General features: G+C 36.7%; 1 protein-coding gene across 10 annotated transcripts in view; it reads right to left on the reverse strand.

Moving 5' to 3' along the window:
• VPS13B (vacuolar protein sorting 13 homolog B (yeast)) overlaps nt 1-19,567 on the reverse strand; it is a 484,692-nt gene that overhangs the window by 437,887 nt on the left and 27,238 nt on the right. For 2 of the 10 annotated variants that reach the window (XM_010577054.1, XM_010577056.1), the window contains one exon: nt 4,992-5,041. The exons of the other annotated variants lie outside the window; for them this stretch is intronic. The gene's annotated coding sequence lies outside the window, so the exon portion shown is untranslated. The remainder of the gene's footprint in view (nt 1-4,991; nt 5,042-19,567) is intronic. 10 annotated transcript variants of the gene reach the window in all.

Consider the following 19,567-nt stretch of genomic DNA (forward strand, 5'->3'; position numbering starts at 1 on the left):
AGACATAGTCTCTTGCAGAAAAAAACAGCAAAATGCTCTCTGGGTCATGGCACGACTAGGATCACACAACATGTTCACAAAAAGAAGGGTTGGGGAAACAAATGTCAAGTACTGCAGTATGAAGCCATAATATTCTTAAGTCCTCTAACCACCAAAAAGCGAACAGCTTAAACTGTGCTGAGTTTTTGTACAGGGTCATGTGTTTCCGTGCATGCTGCCTGGCATTTTTAATAATCCCAGAGAAATTATGAAACGGAATCTTCACTTTACTTAGTTCTTAGTGGTTTTTACATGAAAAATAAAAAAAATAAAATAAAAAAAAAGAAGTTACATGTAATGACACCTTTTAAATAGAAGTCTACAACTTCAAAACATTTGAAGAGAGAGATTCTTTCCTTCCACTCCATATTTAGAAAAACAGAACACAGAGGAAAATTCTCTGATAAGGTGGAAATACCATTTCACTAAGAAAAAAAGATGATGAGCAATATAATCTTAGCTGGGGGGAGAGCAGGAACAGAAGGCTGAACTTATTTGGAGAAATTGCAGCAGACAGACCCATTCATACATTAGGAGGGTAGAAGATAGCTTCTAAAAGAAGGATAAGTTACCATAAAGGATTTGAGATTTTCCAGTCATTAATACAGTACTGAAACAAGCTGTTTGTTGTTTTTTAATTCATGGTTACCTGGTCATTTCAATCATATAGGGCTTTCCTATTCCAATGCATGAAAAAATGAAATGGGTGTTTAGGATCAACTCTGGAGGGCACTTGTTTGCTTTCTTATCTCTGACAACCTTCTGATGCTTTTCATTGAGGAATGTTAAGTCTCCTGCAGATTCTCTCAGAACTTCTAACTACAGTGCAATTTTATTAGAAAGCCACCACTCTCTTCAGGGCATACCTGAGCAATAATGACAGCTTGAAGTTCTTGCTTTAACTTTAAACCTGGGGTGATGGAAGTCTCTTCATCAACATGTATGTTTTGTAAACAAAAAAAGCTCACCTTTCCTTCATGTTTCCAGCTTACCAAGAAAAATTAGATTATAGACTTTTAACCATATCTTTTTTCTTGGAAACTAGTTCACATGTAGCATGAAAATATTTTTTAAGATGAGTCACCATACTCATTTTTGAACTTGAAAAAAACCCGAGATGTCAGAGTGACCAAACAGCTCAATTAACACATTTCCTTCTTTCCCGAGCTCACTTATGAATTGTACACAATGCTGTGGCGCAACTATTTAATGATTTTATCCGATAGGACCACATTATGCTTGCCTTTTAATATTTATGTTGGCTATGAGAAAAAGAAAGGGTGGCAAGGGGAATGGGGAAGGCATTCTATTTTTGAAGTATTAACTGTATCAAGCCTGACTACATTCAAGTCTAACTTTTCTATCTGCATACTGACACAACCACGTTTGATGAATCTTCTCATAACTTCATGAAAAATCTAGGCAATGTTTCAATCATACAGACTATTACTAACACTTAAAGATGAAATACGAGTGGTTTAAACTTTCACCACTTTCAGAGAGTTAGGAATACATACTAGCACACTGGATTTGGGGGGAGGGGTTTAATGGAAAGTGGTGGAGAACCCTTAGATTGTGTTTATTTTGAAAGAAAGTCTCAAATCTTAACCTATAAATAAACTCAATACAATAACCTTTTTATATTTCCCTGAGCTACAAGTCTGTTGTGTTGGAAAATGGTTGCAACCAATTAGAGCAAGTTGGACTTAAAAGTAATCAAAACAAAACATGTTCCAAGATGGTGCCAAAACGCAACACAAAAATTTATCTCAAATATACTTATGTGACTTAATCCACATGAAGTAACAGAGTATACCTACGTTTAAGAAGAATTCAACCTGACCAAACATTTGAAAAAAATTTTTTTAATCTGGGATAACATCCATTCATTTCCTTACATTACGCAATTATCAAAAAGGTTTTAGAGTTGCATGGGGTTTTTTGAGCGTGAACACACACCATTTATCACAACAGCTACTAATACTTTATAAAGCAAGTGTTGTATTCTTTAATTACTGGACGATGATAACAGTGGCCATGACCTTACAGGAACTACATTCCTATGTAGACGTATATCCAAAAGCTTTCTGTATCTGCACACTTCTGCTCAATGTTAACTTTAAGAGCACACTATTAATTTCTCAAACATGTGGCTGCCTCATAAGCCCAGAAGTAAAACATGTTCATTAAAGAGATGGGAAAAAGTTCCAAGTCAACTGCCAAAACTAGCATAATTATGAAACTATTTAACACTGGAACCAACTAGAGGCACACACTGTGTCTAGATCACAGTGATGTCATCAGAAACACCCAGCCAAAAGGCACTAAAACTACTGCTCTCCCATAAATCCACCTCACACCAGATGACAAACATTTTAAAGTTAAAGTCAAAATTATACTGGGAGTGGGAAGGGAGTTACATTCTAAAAGTGCTAATAACTATAGTTACAGTATGAGATTTGATAAATGCCTATTCATTTTAGCATTAATGAGAGCACCTCCAAACAAGGGTCACAACAGTAGAAAACTAAAAATACTCATGATGTATATGGAGAGATCATTTTTAAAGAAAACAACACTCATTTACAAAAATATTTTTTCCCACTAGCTTGTATCATAAGTAAAGCCTAGAAAACTTAAAATTTTAATATTAGGCCTTGCTTACGGGTGGTGTTATACAAATATATATATACACACACACACACACACACACATATATATATATATGTATAAAATATAATTGGATCAGGACAGATAGAAGTTTGCACAACCAGGCTCCTTTTTCCCTTTTGGCAAATGTGTCAGATCAGGTACTTGGCTGAAATGTTTTTATAGAGCACTATGGTTACTTCTAAAACTATGCAAGTCATAAGTAACATGCTAAAGACACCTAGGTTAGTAAATTTACATGCAAGTTCCTCAGTCAATTTTCTACTGCAATATAAAACAGTTATGGCAAGGTTTAAAGAGAATTACAATTGACAACCCCTGAACATACAACAGATGAGGTTTATTATCATCTTTCCTAATAAGTGGAGTTTATTATCTTCACTCCATATTCTGTTTCCCAAATTTAAAATACATAGTTCTTTTTCTCTTTAGAACAACACTTTCTCATTTTAAAATACATAAATCCTATTTAATCTGCAAGACCTCCAAAATGCCTCATGAACATGCTTTATGGGAAAATAATGTTTTCTCTTGGGGATCACTTAGCTATTTATGCAAATATTGTCCCTCTGCTTTCATCAAATCAAGTTAGATAAAGAAAACTGAGTTCTTAAAAAATGAATTAAAATTTTAGAACCCACACTGATCCCAAGTAGCTACCACACAAACTTGCAGAGTTGTCCATTGCTGTTTTCTCTCTTCCTCTACAAAATTTTGCTTTTTCTGATCCTTTGTCATTTCTAAAACAATGAGCTTAAATATCCAAGTCAGTAAGAGATACCTATTTCTATAACGCATATCTTAAATTGCAAGATGCAAAAACCACGAGAGAGGAACTCATTTCCCACTAGTGGACTGTGCTTATACAGCTGGGTAGTTAGGTGCCTGTGGCAAGACTAAAAGTAATATTCAGAGTATGTTCATTTTCCCAAGGCCTTCGACACAATCTGCTGCACAGACCTTATTCCCAAATTGGTAAGATATCAACTGGACAGGGGGAGATAAGTTGGGTGAAAAAGTGGCTGAACCACTGGGCTCAAGGGGCTGTGATCAGGGGTACAAAGGCCAACTGGTGGCTGGTTACTCATGGCATCCTTCAGAGATCAGTGCCAAGCCCATGGTGTTTAACATCCCTGTTAAAGACCTGGAAGATGGGATAGAGTGCACCTACAGCAAGGCTGTGGATGGTACCAACTTAGGGGGAGGAGCCCATGCACTGGTGGGCAGGACTGCTATTGATAGGGTGCTTGAGAGGCTGAAGAAATGCGTTGTCAGTAACTCCGTGAAGTCCAGGTGCAAACGCCTGCTCCTGCGCCTGGGATGGAGGTACTCTGTGTAACTAACTGTACAGACTAAAAGCCAAAGTGCTAGAAAGCAGCTTTGCAGAAAAGAATCCAAGAGTCCCAGTGGACAGCAAGTTGAACATGAGTCAGCAGTGTGCCCTTGATACACAGAAGGCCAACTGTATGCTGGGCTGTATTAGCAAGGGTGAAGCCAGGGGCATGACTCTTCCCCTCTCTTCGGCCCTTGTGAGACATTGTGTGGAATACTGCACCCAGTCCAGGGCTCTCCAATACAAGAAGGACATGGATGCACCAGAACGAAGTCCAATGGAGGGCCATCATGCTGGTTAGGGGGCTGGAGCACATAAGCTCTCCCTCAGCAGAGACTGAGACAACTCAGGTTGTTCAGCCTGAAGAAGGGAGATCCTACTGCTGTCTACAGCTACCTACTGGGAGGGTACCAAGAGGGAGCCAGACACTGTGTACATTGCCACTCATCTTCTCACAGTACACCTTTATCAAATCTGAAACACGGGCAATTCCAAACAGGGCAAAAGCTTTTTCACCAAGAGGGTGATCAAATATTGGAACAGGCTGCCCAGAGAGGTGGTGGAGTGTCAATCCTTGGAGCTATTCAGCACTTGGCTGACCAACCCCTGGAGCAACCTGCTCTAATTTGCCTTGCTTCAGACATGAGGTTGGACTAGATCATCTCCAGAGATAATCCCAAATTGCTCTGATTCCTCTCCATGCAAAAATGAAACAAAAAGTAACACAAGTTTTTGAAAAATATTATCTTAAGAGATACACTACAAGTTTCACTAAAATGGTAGGCACTATCAAGATCTTGCTTTCAAAAAGATATCTGATTACATTCCACAGCTATACAATTGTCAATATGCATTATACACGTACACAAATAGACAAATTCATTCATTCATTTCTGTCTAACCTTGCAACAACACTTCTGCTGGCTAGTACAGGTCAAGCATTACTTACAAACGAGTCATCAACTTTAACAGACTCAATAATTTCATTGCGCAATTATCCTGCAAAGAAAATTTTGCTATGAGTTAACAACAAACAGAAACTGAACTATGGAAAGAGAAAGTTAATTTTATTATTTTTCTAATGAATAGCAAGCTAGAAGCATAACAACACTTCAACAGTGAAATAGCAGTGACCTAAACACGATATCTGTAAATCTTTTGGAAGGTGTGAGTTAATAGTCTAATGCACACTAACTTTAAAATTATATACACACATGCATATTTTAAAATTATGACGGTATAAAATACTGAAAAGAAGATTTAGCCAAATCAGACCAGGTTACTATTTTGTAGAATAATTAAGGAGTTCTGCACTATATATGGAAGTTATATATAGCTTCTACATACACACTTGTACCTTCAAAAGTTTATTCATGACAGTCCATTTCCTTTCACTGTTACAAAACCCAATTTTAGATCTTTTCAAACTGGCAAATCACATACCTCAGAGTACTCAGAGATTAAGCTATGTCTTTCTCTAAGGCAGACAAGAACATGATGGAAGGTCTTGATTCTTCTACTTATATTTTTTTTCACTATTATTTCATGTATAAACATGTCAAAAATCAACTCTTTAAATTATGTACCAGACTACAAAGGAAAAACATGAAAGAATTTGGGGCAGAGATGCAGTGGCAAAGCAGCTTGATGAGTGGGGGCAATAAACAAGGGTAACCTGGTTAAGAATAATGGACCAGCTGGAGCAATCAAGAAATATTTTAACAAGGCATTAGCCTGCATTTGCATCTTGTTGCATCTGATCTCAGCTGATGTTAGATTCAGAGAAATGAGGAGTAGCAGTGACCAGCATGGCACACTAAGATACCTACACTAGATCAGGAGGTTATATCTATCTGTCAGTCTGTTATCATAAGCCATGTTTTGTTAATTCTATATTAGCATCTGAAATAGAGGTGCAAGTTAAAAATCCATGTGAAAGCTGTGGACAGGCTGAAACACTGCCACAGCAGCCGCAAATGAAAGCCAAGAAGCTTGCAGGAAGTCTGTTGCACTGATACTGCAGAATGTGTGCTATCTGCCTACTGATTTCCAGGCAATAGCATCTCCGCATGATGTTGCGACCATTTTAATTCACCGATTATTCAAGGTGTTTGAGAGGAACATTTCTTTGTTTACAAGAATGGGAGCTGTCAAGAGTCTGAAAGCCTATGGTGATAAAGCCATAGAGCCAAAGATAGGCTATTCTCACTAAGTGCTCCTCAGAAATACACCCCAATTTCTCAAAACCCAAGACAGAGCAACAAATAAAATAACCTTGCAAGACTTTCTGAGCAAAGTGAGTTGTACAAATATCTTCTTTCTATTTTGGAAATAAAGTTATATTATAAACTGTTAACTCATCATCTAGTAAAGTTTCTGATACATTTATTGTGTTTTTAAAAAAATTATGAGGCCACGTACCGTAATGTAAGTGCTTTTTAATAGAAATATACATCTCAAAATGGCTTTTCTCAATTTCTCCTACGATAAGCTTTTTAAAGATTTCACTCTTCCTCATGTTACAGGAAGATTACCCAGTGCTTTGGTTTAGGGGGATACAGGTGGGGGCATCTCAATTCTGTAACATTATTCCATTTTTGTTTAATACCCGGTGCAGTGGAGTCCTGATCCATGACTATAGCTCTCAAAGCTACAAAGAAGAAAACAACAAACAGTAAGAAATACCACAGTAGCAACTGGCAGCTATACTCAGGATTTGGCATTACTACAGAAGGAAGGATGGAAGGGATGAAAAAAAGGCAATCCCTAAATGTTTGTTCCACAAAACTCACAGTGCACAGAACTAACTCAGTAATTCTCACACCAGGGTGGCCTGAAAGGGAGAGTCAGGAGGAGAGAAGTAGCAGAAAGGCTACTGCTAGGTGAGCTCCTTCAGCAAAAATGATGTGGGGCATCCTTGATATAGGATGGGTGTGGGCTAAGAAGGGTCCTTCTGTCCCACACATTCTCCGTGTCTGGAAATGAGAAGGTAGAGTGGCTGAAACAGTTTAGCCTGATGGACTGGGAGGAAAGACTGACAGGAAACACACTCAGGAGAAGAGACTGCAAACATGAGAAGAAAAGAAATGAGAAGTGACCTACAACATTTTTATTCTCTTTTCCAACTTGTGTTCAGAAACAGTCACATCAAATAAAATGAAGAGTGTTAAAAGAACTGACATCTATTTCAAAAAATTCTCTTGAAAATTAAGTCTGAATAAAACAGAATATATATTTCAAGTTGAAACAGTTTATCTCCATACATGAAAAGCCCAGAACAGTTTGACTGTTTTGCTGTCATCCAGCCTAATGCACAATTCAGGGGCTGTTACAGGACTACCTCACCTGCAGACAATGTCCAGCCACTGAACTGGTCAGCACCACAACACCACTGCATTTCTTCTGTGTACAGTAAAGGTATACAAGCCAGTTTACAGTTTTTTGTGCACTATTTTGGAAGACAGTGTACCAAAGACTGAACATACTCTGATCCTTGTTACAGGTCACTTGAAATATTAAGAATAGCTGAGCGCTATTTCTCTAGCATTTATCAACTATGGTGTCCTGAACACTGCAGAAAGATTGAAACACCATTGTGAGCATGGCTTGATCACATCACTGATTCATTAAACATCTGGGAACCATTAGCAAAAACTTGGCCCATTCAGGTCACTTCCTATTGTAATCTGTTCCACCTGCTAGAGGGCTAGCACTAGTCCCCAACCCTATTTCAACTGGCACCAGACTCCTCACCAAAACATCACTTTGTGGTGGCAGATTATTAAGGGTACTTGTTTCCCCCCACAGTCCCAGTGGGTTGTAGTTGCAGCTCTATTTCGCACTTTCTTTAGGGGGTACTTTCCCCTAACACATTTATTACTGCAGTTTATTAGAAAGCCAGATCCCACGTGCAAGAATTCCCTCCACCAAGCACCTGCCAAGGATGTAGTAATAATTTTTATTACAACATAACCTTGCCACCCATTTCTTTCAGAGGAAGGTAGAATACTGTCCAGACCAAATTTTCTCCTAATCCCAAACACTATTGAGCAGCGCACCTACAGCAGGGCCCCAGCAAATTGAGTAATCCCCAACTCTCAAATTTCTAACATCACAACAAACCTCCGACACATGACAGAGAAAGGCCTGAGGCACAAAGCTTTGCCTGGAGAATCTGCTATCCAACAGAGCTCTTTTCCTTGCTGAGCATCATTTGGGCAGCATTTGGCTTTTGGCAGCTGCTGGGGGTAGAACAAGAGGAGGTAATGAAATGGCAATTGATTATACATGCCAATGTCAGAAGGAGGAGTATACCCCCCAGGGTCTCCTCAGCTGCCACTGATTTTCACAAATTTATAGGTTATTATCCTTAAAGCAACTAATTCTCCATCAAAATTGTTTGAAACTAGTCAGGTTCAAAATTTAATGGAGCAGTGAGAAAGAAGAGAAGGGAAGACTTAATGACAGACAAAATCATGCACATCTGTTTTTTTTAAAATACCAAGCTTAAAAACCAACACAACTGAAAAGCACTGGGGTCAGATTTTAGCCTAGCAGCCCTTTCTTCCTCAATTACTGTTTAAGACAGGTCCAAGCCAAATTGAGCTTGTGGCCATTCTCCACAGAACACGTACCAGGGGAATTCTTTCTGAGCTGGAAATGGTACTTTTCAGGATATTTTTGTCAGTACAGGGAGGTTCATGTAGGAAAGAGATTTCTCAGCCACAGGCTCAGCAATACTGAAACTGCAGTTTTCACTGCATTCTGCATATTCAAAAGCGTGGGGAACTTCATTAAAGTAAGATCTCAGCATACAATATAAACTATAGCAGGAGATTGGAACATTAACATGACACTAGTAAAAAATACTTCCCCTTTTTAAGAACTAAGTACAATCTTCACAAAAAGAATACTAATGGCTTTCTAGTGCTATGTTAAGCCAAAACTTCATTTCCTAACTTATTTCCGATAGTTATTCTCATGCAGTACACTTTTTGTGCATCCTATGCACTTACATGTAATACTATGTAACTATTTTTAATGCTATGTATGAATTATATTCAACTAGCTTTAACAAATTAAAATCTATTGGGTGAGTATAATTGTATGTCAAGTTTTAGAGACTTCCATATGCCTGGCTGAAACATCACTTGTCCTAATTTAGATAGTTTTCTAACTTCTCAGCTGATCAAATTCAAAGCACAGAAGCCAAGTTAGTGGAGGGTTCCAGTTACCTCCAGCTATTTAGTGGTTTCAAGCAAAACTTTCATAAAAACAAGATGATAATTTTATCAAAATGCTTGTGTTTAAATTTTCAATTACACATTAATAGCCCTACTGAAACAGCTTGCTTTAAATTTTGTATTTTATTTTTATTCCTTCTAAGTTAACTTCAGACACCACTGTGGGGAAGAACAGATTTTCACCAAATGTAATTTATCAATTTCATCTTATCTAAATAACATAAGTTAACAAAACTAATGGACTAAACTACAAAGCTGGCTGAAGGGCTGCAAAAACTTCCTGGTTAATCAATATAAAAAAAGTACACATAGGTGCAACTTACTCAAAACATGTACATTAAGGAGTTTTTACTTATAATCAGTCATTTCTTCTGTAATTGTCAGTGATGTGTACACTATTTCAAGGAATTTTTTGCTATTTATAATGCATCGCTTTTTAAATAAGAAAGCTTTTGAAAAATTAGCTTAAACCTAAACAAACAATAATTTATCTTCTAGAACAGTCAGCGATCTATCACACAAAACCACCAGAATGCTATACATTAAAAGAAGTGTAGCTGTCAACACTACATTGTAACTGTTGTGAAGTTTTACAAAAGACCTCTGTAATTATAACATAACATGTACATTTTTATCACATTGGTTAATTTAAAATACAATGTGCCTCCTCTCAAGCAGTAGGGACTTTTTATCAGGATCCAACATTTTTTATTCTTTCTAGTGAGCACCATGTGCATGCCACTTCCTTCTTTACACAAATTTTGACATTCAGAGTTCTTCAAATAAACATACCTTCCTCAGTACAAGCTAATCAGAAGGAATTTTATATTAAAAAAAAAAAATCAAGGGCAAAATCCCTTCTCCCAAATTTGTGCCAATCATTTTGAATGGAAAATAATTTTTCTTTTATTCCTGGTCTAATTTGCAATGAAAGAATGAGTACAGGTTTAAAATGAGGGAGGAAAGTGAGTGTCAGCAATAAATGAAGTTGAGTGCCCAAGGGAACAAAACATATAAGTATTCTGAACGGAACTGCAGGGACAGGGACAGGACTGTTATTGTTTGTGCTCAACTGTGCACTCCAGCCACATGCAAAAGTAAGATATTAAAAGTTGGACAACAGGATGGAGAGATAGGATTCAAAAGAACTTGGGGAAAAAATATGTATGTGGGAAAGTTAAAAGCCTGGAAACATCCTCTAATCTCATATAATGCCAAGCAGGAAAGCTCAGGGAGGATTTAGTGTGGAAGAAAAAAATAATGTATCTTGTTTCAAATCAAAACACGGAACATCATCTGTAACAAAACTACTGAATAACACAGGCCAAGGAATATATTTAAAGCTAAACTCACAAAAGATATTCTCTTAAATTTATAATTCATCAGGTTTATCAATTCATTTACATTAAGAAATGTGTTTTATAAATTTGACATGAGTAATCACAGGTAACACACCGTTAAATCATCAACTCATTCATGTTTCTCTAACATTTATTATTTTACATGTTATGTATTTGTTGGGATGCTGGATAGTTTTAGCTTCTTCAAAAGCTAACTTAAAGTATATTACCCACAACACTATAAATTCATTTAAGTGCAACTGCATTCACACCAAATGAAAAGAGAGCTTTCCTTGACTGATGCTTTTCATCTGCAGTCCTGAAGAGCAGTTGCAACAGATAATTCCATTATTCAGAAGGCAAATCCCTCACTTTACAAAAAAAGTCTTGATGTGAATTTTAGGTAATAACAAAAACTTAAGGACTAAGACAATCCAGGATTGTCCACCCATGGCAATCACCCAGGGACCAGGTTCATGTTTTAGCACCCTCCTGTGGCACAGACCATAGTCCATCCACTCCTGAATCCACCACAGACACCCTCCACTTATTCTTTCCAGGCAGGACTCCTCACTACTGTCTTTCCCCTCCTTCCCCCTCAAACAGCCTATGGACCAAATATTTACCCCACATCTCACAGAATAGGTTGAGCTATATCATACCTGTGCCTACAAAGTTGGACTCCGCAACTATCACTTCTGAATAAGTCCTATACACCATTAAAATAATAAACAAATAAAATTTTAAAAACTATGTTTGTTCAACATAAAGTATTGATACATACATATTGTTAAAGTGCTCTGGAAATATAAAGCTTTAAAACATGTCAGTTTGAGCAATGTTTTTTTCTGAAATCTTGAATAAGCGTGGTCAACTTACTCTGAGAGCTGCTCTTTCGAGATTTACTGTTGGGGGAAGAACACAAGTTTGTGATTCATTGCACAAAGAGATTAAGTATTTGTTTTATACTTGATAAGAAAAAAAATGCATCTAGCATTCATATAGCTAACAGGATGGCACATCGTTATTTCCAAATTTCCTGGTCAAGAAGCCAGGATGCAAAGAACCACACACCTTCACTTCATACTGAACAAATATTGAAGTGTCGAGTGCTTAAATAGTCCTTTTATGTCTATGTGAGCCTCAAAATCCGTTTCTAAGCTGTACTACAAATAGACAATACAGTACATATCAAGAAAGTTACCACAGAACATGATTGTGGCAGTGCATCATATGGATATAAGTCTCTAATCATTGTATGACTATGTTATCTAAATATCCGTCTTTTAGATATACTGAACTGTGTTTCCTATATTGTGACTTTCTATGTGTTTTTAGAAACATGAACCAGCAGTTAGAACTTCACCCTAATCCTGCTCCCTTTGTGGAAGCACATAGGGACACTTACATGAAGGCAAGCATTTGTGCCAAATTATGAACAGCCTTTTTCTGTCCACATGCAGTCTTTTTTTAAACTATCCCATACTCTACAAGCATTAGGATGAACAAATATAGTTTAAATATAAAAAGCAATATAAAAATCAATTTAAAATACGATTTAAAAGTTGCAGTTTCAATGCAATGGTTAAAAAAAAAATAAGAGATGCAATACTGGAGATAGATAACCTGTGAGTTTTAGCAGTTCTCTGAAAAATAAAGTAGTAACAATATAGATTAAGAACAAAGAGCACCTATATTATGAAGCCAAAACTTCATGCCAAATCATGATACAGAATATTGGAAAGTAATAAATTGTATATATCCTTTTATTTTCATAAAAACTCTAGCTGACAAAAATAACACTAGTCACAGTGCTATCATCTAAACTCCTTATAAATTTTTACATCACAAGCGTCAACGGCAAACTCATCTACAAATAAGTTATGAATACTTCTAGACATACAGATGCAGCTTACTAAAATGTCATTTCCAACTAAAAATTAACATGTCACGTGTAACATCTCAAAACCCAAGGATGCTTCCACCTCTGCTCTTCTTTTGCGCCTGGATTATAATCACATTACGTGCACACTTGCCCATCACATACCCTCTGCTCCTATGTGCAAATGTGCTATATCACAGTCTTTAACTACTTCCCAAGAAAGATTACTTCATGAAGGTATTTTGGCAATGTTCATCAGTGTAGTATATAAAAACAGATTAATATACATACACATATATGTGGATATACTTATAGCTAAACTGATATGTATTTATGTATATTATGAGTTTGTGTATGTATACATATAGTATACATTTATAAATTTTTGCTTAAAGTGTCAGATATCTAATACCATTACCTATTAAGACATTACAACTACTTCCACAAACAAAAGAGTCCCATACATATCTGCACGGACAAAACTCATACTATGCAGTTTTTCCCCTAGATTCTGTCTGCAAAATAAATTTAAGGGGAAAAAAAAAAAAAAAAACCACAGATGGCCTGAATACAGTACAACATTTTCAATGAGTAATCTGTGTTCCTGCACTTGGCTTTGCAAAACAGTGTATGAAAATGTTTTCCATGAGAATTATCAAATAAGTGATATTCATCTGTGGTATTCACAATTTTATATTTTACTAGAAAAATATCCTTGCATTTAATCAAAAGCTTTGCATGTGGTATATGTTGTAATTCAGGGAGAATATTTTTTGTCTGTTACTTTTATAACGAACATCTATAACTACTCTTAATTACCCCTATAAATTAAAGATCTTTGGCTGGTTTGTTTTTTCCCCACAACTCAGGTTTACACTTCAATGTGAAACATTTCCCCGCTTGATCAGGTTTTTAGAATATATAGATATTATAGACTTTTTTAGTCTATAAAACAACAGTGCTAAAAATATACAGTTTAACCATACTTATTTATTTATTACACAAGAATATACTAGGTTTAGAAAACCAAGCAGAGGCTTAGATTTTTCTTTTAAAATGCAAACCATCCTCACCACTACAACATTTTAGGTCAATCACAACCAAAATAGTTACTTACATGTATTTGGATTTTGAATATTACATTTTTCTGATATGAGACTGAACACTTCTTAAGCTCCAAACATATCAAAAACTAAATGTCTCAAAACCTAACAGGCTTGACGTGAGATAGGAGAAGACTCTAAACACATTTCTCTTGTTTCTACATTATAGGGCCAACTGGGATTTGTTTTAGAATAAAAGCTTTGCACTGTAATTAGGCGCTAAAGATGAGTCAAAATACTGAGACACTAGCTTTTCACTTTCAGTGAGCTTTGATTAATGTAAATCACTGATGAAATAATATTTGTTACCTCTCATTGGTATGTTTAAATAAGGTGCACAGCACTGATTTTTCAAGGGGTTGCATCAAGATACTTATGAACAGTGACCACTTTGATTATTTACACATTCCTAGAAGCAGGAAAGCACTTCAATGCTACTGAAGAATCACACATAAAAAAGGCTGGGAATTACCAAGTTTCAGGGTACCGCACCTTCTTACTCTTTCCTTAGCAATTCTGATTTACAGCTGCAGAAAGCAACAATATAGAGTAACTCTTCACAGTAGCTTTGGGTTCTATCCCAAAGGGCAAATGGCCAAAGATGACAGGAACATTTCTCTCACGCACCTGTATGTTGTAGGTTTTTTGAACAAGATTAAATCCTCACGAAAATATTTTAAGCTGCTCTAACCTCAACTTCAAGTCTTCAAAAGCACCACAGAGAGCCTCCAAAAGGAATTTTTGCTGACTGCTGCATCAGCAGCATGATGGACAGAATACTGCAGGAACGGAAGAGCAAGTGCTGAAAAGTAGCATGGCTTTTCAGCTGAATTAAACAAAAAATCCACAAGAGCTGCTTATCCAGTGTAAAAGTTGCATATGTTCCACACAGTGCTAAGGAAACAAATATGCAGAAATACATGGTGCACATCACATCCCAGAGGACTCAAGAAGCACCAGCATACTCGGCACTTCTTTTCTGGTCCCCACCCCCTTTATTCTCTGTCTCTCTCACTGCTCCCATGCAAATGTTACACTTGGCTTAATACACTCCACTATGCTTAAGTCCGTCCATCCAACCATATTCATGAAACCAAAAGATAACATAGCTCATTTTGCGAAATATTTCATAAAGTATGCGCCAGTGACAGACCACTAGTCCAGTTGAGTCCTTTCCTATGTTTACTACTGTTAAATTTGTCAAATTACAGGGTCCCAACCTCCATAACAAGTTCTGCACATTAAATCCTCCTCCTCTTCCTAATGAGGGAAAGGGAAGAATGTACTCTATTTCTGCCTTCCACCCTAGAGTCTCATGTACCCCTGCTGCAAGCGCCATTAGCCCAGAACATGCACCTGGGAGAGCACCAGCCACGTGGAGGTATATACATCAGGGAGAATCATTGTATCACCAAGTTGAAGTTCTCTCTTGTACTTCCAAGTGCGCATTAACAAGGCCAGAGATGTGCAATTTCCTAGGGCTGCTAGCCCTGAAAACATGCTGATCAAGTTTAAAAAAAAAAAAAAAAATCCTTCATAAGTCTACCCAAGAAAAACTTTCAGGTACCAAACTAATTTTTTGGGTGCCATGTTAGCCCAAGGAAGAAACCTGATATATTGTAGCCCTAAAGATCAAGGAAAATTAGTTAATTTATAGACACCTTTTTATAAAAAAATCAGATTAGATAATCTAAAAGCTCCTGTTAATCTTAAAAGCCTATTCATCCAGGATGGTAGAAAGCTGCTTCAACAATTACTTACTCCAATGTTGACTACTGAATAGTGCCAAAAAGGACAGACTAGTAGATGATCAGAAATGGAGGTGGGACAGTATGACAAAGATGACAAAAGACAATCGGAACAAGAAAGCAGAGTGGTAGAAACAAAAACCAAAATGCTCCTTAAAACCAGCATCTTTAATACACAAGAAATACAACTTTCACCAAAGAGTGTGAGTCACAGCATGGCCAGTCACCTGGCTTAATCCAAGAAAAAAAAAGTAGTAGACATTGCCCTTATTCTTTCAGAGATATCTCTTTTGCTACATAAAACTCAAATGCGTGATTGTCTCCCTGCAAGATTTTAAAGGGACTAAAATTTACTAAATGGCTTGTTATATGCAAGATCTGTAAGTTTACCAAAATAGTTTGGAAGAAGTTATGAAAACAGCTCTCTGAACAACAGCCAAACCAACTAGCATGAAAAAATTCCCATAAGCATCTCACAGCAATACTTCAATCAACTACAACATACTAAGTTGAACTACACACAGAGCGGTAAATCTTAGTACCAGCATTATTAAATGGAAAAAGAAACCTCACTCACATTTGACAGTAAATTTTAATTTGGCATCTGAATGTAAAAGTATGTCCGATAATTGATTTTGATCATATAGAGACAATTACATACACAGCTATTACTAGATGTATATTAAATACTGCAAGATCTATAAAAAAGTTATTGGAAACAGGTTTTTTCCCATACTAATGTACAGTTGTTTAGATGACTACCTTTTAAACCATCTGAATATCCCACGGCACAATATATTCAGAAACTACGTGCCCGTATGCACCTCAGATACATCTAGTTGTTCCTGATGTAAAACAGGACCATGTAAGACAATATAAATAGAATAAAGACACTGTGTTCAAGCATTTTAGATAAGCAATGAAAGGCATGTTTCTTAACTCTACATACCTAGCAAGGTTGGTCTTTCCCTTCCCCCTACCCCTTCTCGAGGAAGAAGCTGTTTTTCTCAGGTGGAAGTAGCCTGAGTTTCTGAGTTACTTTGCCCCAGTATTATCTTTCACACAGAGTTTGGGACATTCTCCAATTCAGAGTGGGGAGGTAGGAGGAGGCCAGCAGCGGGGGAAGATTAAACCTTTTGCTAAAATCCATGCAGGTGGATTATTGTAGGTATATTACAAAATACCACCATGACTGTGTAAGAGCAGCTTGTTATGAGATATTCAGTAAAACATTTTATTGAATAAGAGTGCAGCAAAACCAGCTGTAGCAAACCATGCCCTCCAGAGAATCATGAAACTACCTGCTACTCGCATGGCATTTTGTGCAGATGCCACTGCTAAGTAGGAAATTAGAATGGCTAAATATTTTCAAATTAATCTTTGGGCAACCAAACTATTGGTTTCAGAACTGCATTAATTAAGAGCAATACGTATTGCAGCAATGAAACACACTGGGTAAAGCTACTGAACTACACATGAGTTTTGACAACCAGGGAACCTGCTGGGCCACACACGAGGTGAGGGAAGGGCTGTGGACGGCAACGGATGAGATGGCCGACCTTGGGAGCCAGGGGCTTTGCAGACTTATCAGCTGCTACCATAAGGACAGTGAAGCAGCAACACTGCTGTCCTCAAGTAGATCTCCCACAGCACCTTAAACGCTACACCCTGTAGCAACAAGAAGCCATCTGCATAACCTACATAGTCAGTGCTTGGTCCAAGCAAGAAAGAAATTTAGCTATCTACACAGCAAACGCCAACAGGCAGCTAGTTTCTATATAATAGAGACTAAGCCCCAGTGAGTATCATCTCTGAATGTGTACATGTACTAGAGACTAGTTTGAAGTTTGGTTAACTTACCAGTTTCATTAGGGACTTTTTCCAACAACTTACATGCTGCTAGAAGTTTGTCACAGCTGCTGTTACAAGGGAGCAAAAGAACTGATTTACTGAGCAGACAATGTAACTCACAACATGTGGAAACATATTATCTGCAGCCTCACACACACACAAAAAAAAAAAAAAAGAAGAAAAAACCCACACATCGAAAACCACACTGTGAACCCTCTTTCTGCCAAATCACAAGCTACATTACTGCCAATAAATTTTTTCTACAAGTCTCAGACTATAGCAAAAAAAGATAATGGTGTAGAAAAGTGTTTGCATTTTACATTGTTATTGTAATTTAAATTTATATTTAAATGCATATTACATATCACTGTTCTGTAACATGTTAAATGAAGTATATAACTATGTTCCCATGAAACGGATTATTTTAATTAAGAGACTGGAAAAGCAATGACTCAATTAAGAAAACGGATCATAAGAAGAGGCATGACATTCCAGTCATGAATTGACTTCAGTCTTAAATATTTAACATTCTAGTGAAAATATGTAAGTAGTTTTATAGAATCATAGACTTATATATAAGAAGCTTTGGGCAAAACATCAAATATTTAAACACTTCATGGAATAACTTTTTTAGAAATGAAAGTTCCCAAAAGAACAAATAGAAAAACAGGACAAGGGTAGCATTCCCAAGAGGATGAAGAAAAGGCAATTTTTCCTAAAATAAACTGGTTTTCATTAAAAACTTTATCAAGGGAGAGTTTATAAATGGCTCTATCTATAAACAGAAGTGCAATAAAGACTACTACTATTTGCATTTTTACTGTCAGAAAAAAAAAAAACCTACATCAGAAAACTCTATGCACACCACTTCTGCTTACCAAGCCAAATGAAAATACTTTGAAACTCCCAGAAGAAATTGTTCAAGTGTTTGATTCATTAAATTATGAGATTCATCCAAATAATCTATTAAAGGGATTGAGCTATTCTAATGGAATCCAAATCTGATTTTTTTAATTGTATAAATTTAAACTCAAAAAGACAGTACTGTATAACTGGTTTTGTCAGATAGGCACTTGTTAATCTTTAAGAAATAAATTGTTTACAGTATTTTTTCCAAATACTGTAAACTGATAAAAACTACCTTTGTCCTCTAATTAGTTGCTATTCTAATTTTCAGCCTAGTTTAGATCAGGGTTCTGAATCAAACAAATATTTATGGAAACTGGTACAGGACTGCAGGACAAGCTTCTGAGGCCTGGCTTTCTGATGGGGAGCATGCTTATACGCTACTTGTATACAAAATACATTAACTCTTTCCAAAACTCAGGTCTTGCACTCCTTTAACTAAGGCAAAATAAATTATGCAATAGCTCCAATAAGTCTATATTAACATTCAAAATTAAGCAGCAATTGAAGCATTATGGGTTTGTTAAGCGAGAGAGGTGGTTAAAGCGAGGAAGGGAAGTTCAGAAAGGCAAAGCATAAGCTCAGGCAACAGAAAATAGCTCAAGTGGAGAACAGCATCTTACAGAGTAGCAAGTAGCACAGCAAGTGGTGATCTGAAGTAAGTGATAAGTAGAAAGCTGAAACATACGAGATATCTCAGGCAGTAGAGCTTAAGAATCATTCTGAAAATGTTCAAACCGACCAAACTCTTACATGTGTGGGCTGACCTGGATGTCAATAAGCATCCCTGTTCTCCATTTCCCATCTTCCTGCCTGCCCTCCTACCATTTCTGACACAAGATTTGAAACTGTAGTGCAGGCACAAATAAAAGAAATCTCCACACCATGCAAGACTCATCTGTTGTTCATTTAGAATCATTACTGATTAATCTGTATATACTGAAGTACAGTGCTTCTTGATTTCATGTATTTGCTTTCACGTGTACGGTGCCTTTCAGAAGCAGAACAGGACACAGATTAAGCCTCTGTTTCTTTTTGAACAGGCCACATGTTGTAGAGAACCAAAACAAGAGCAAAGGCAGAATGTATATTTAAGAATGTACTTCTGTTTCTTAAATTGCAGAGAGAAGATAACCTTGCATGAACAAAACCATTTCTTATTCAATAACAAGAGTAAACATGACAGAACACTTGAATTTATATTCAAGAACAGAAATAAATACCAAAAAGATACTGATTTTTGCAAGAATTTATATCAAGCCAGCACAGTTGACAGGATCATATGACAGTTAAATTCTTTGTAACAGTGTTCAACAATGAAAAAAAAATCATCATGTACAAAGGAAGCTTTTATGCTATTATAACCTGAATGTGTTCATAAGGTTACTTTTATGAAATCACTTAAGAAAGCGTTACATGTCTCCCTAGAGGCAGAGATAAACACTGAAAATA

Source organism: Haliaeetus leucocephalus, unplaced genomic scaffold, assembly GCF_000737465.1.
Source record: "Haliaeetus leucocephalus isolate CR32 unplaced genomic scaffold, Haliaeetus_leucocephalus-4.0 Scaffold555, whole genome shotgun sequence".
Classification (NCBI taxonomy): Eukaryota; Metazoa; Chordata; class Aves; order Accipitriformes; family Accipitridae; genus Haliaeetus; species Haliaeetus leucocephalus.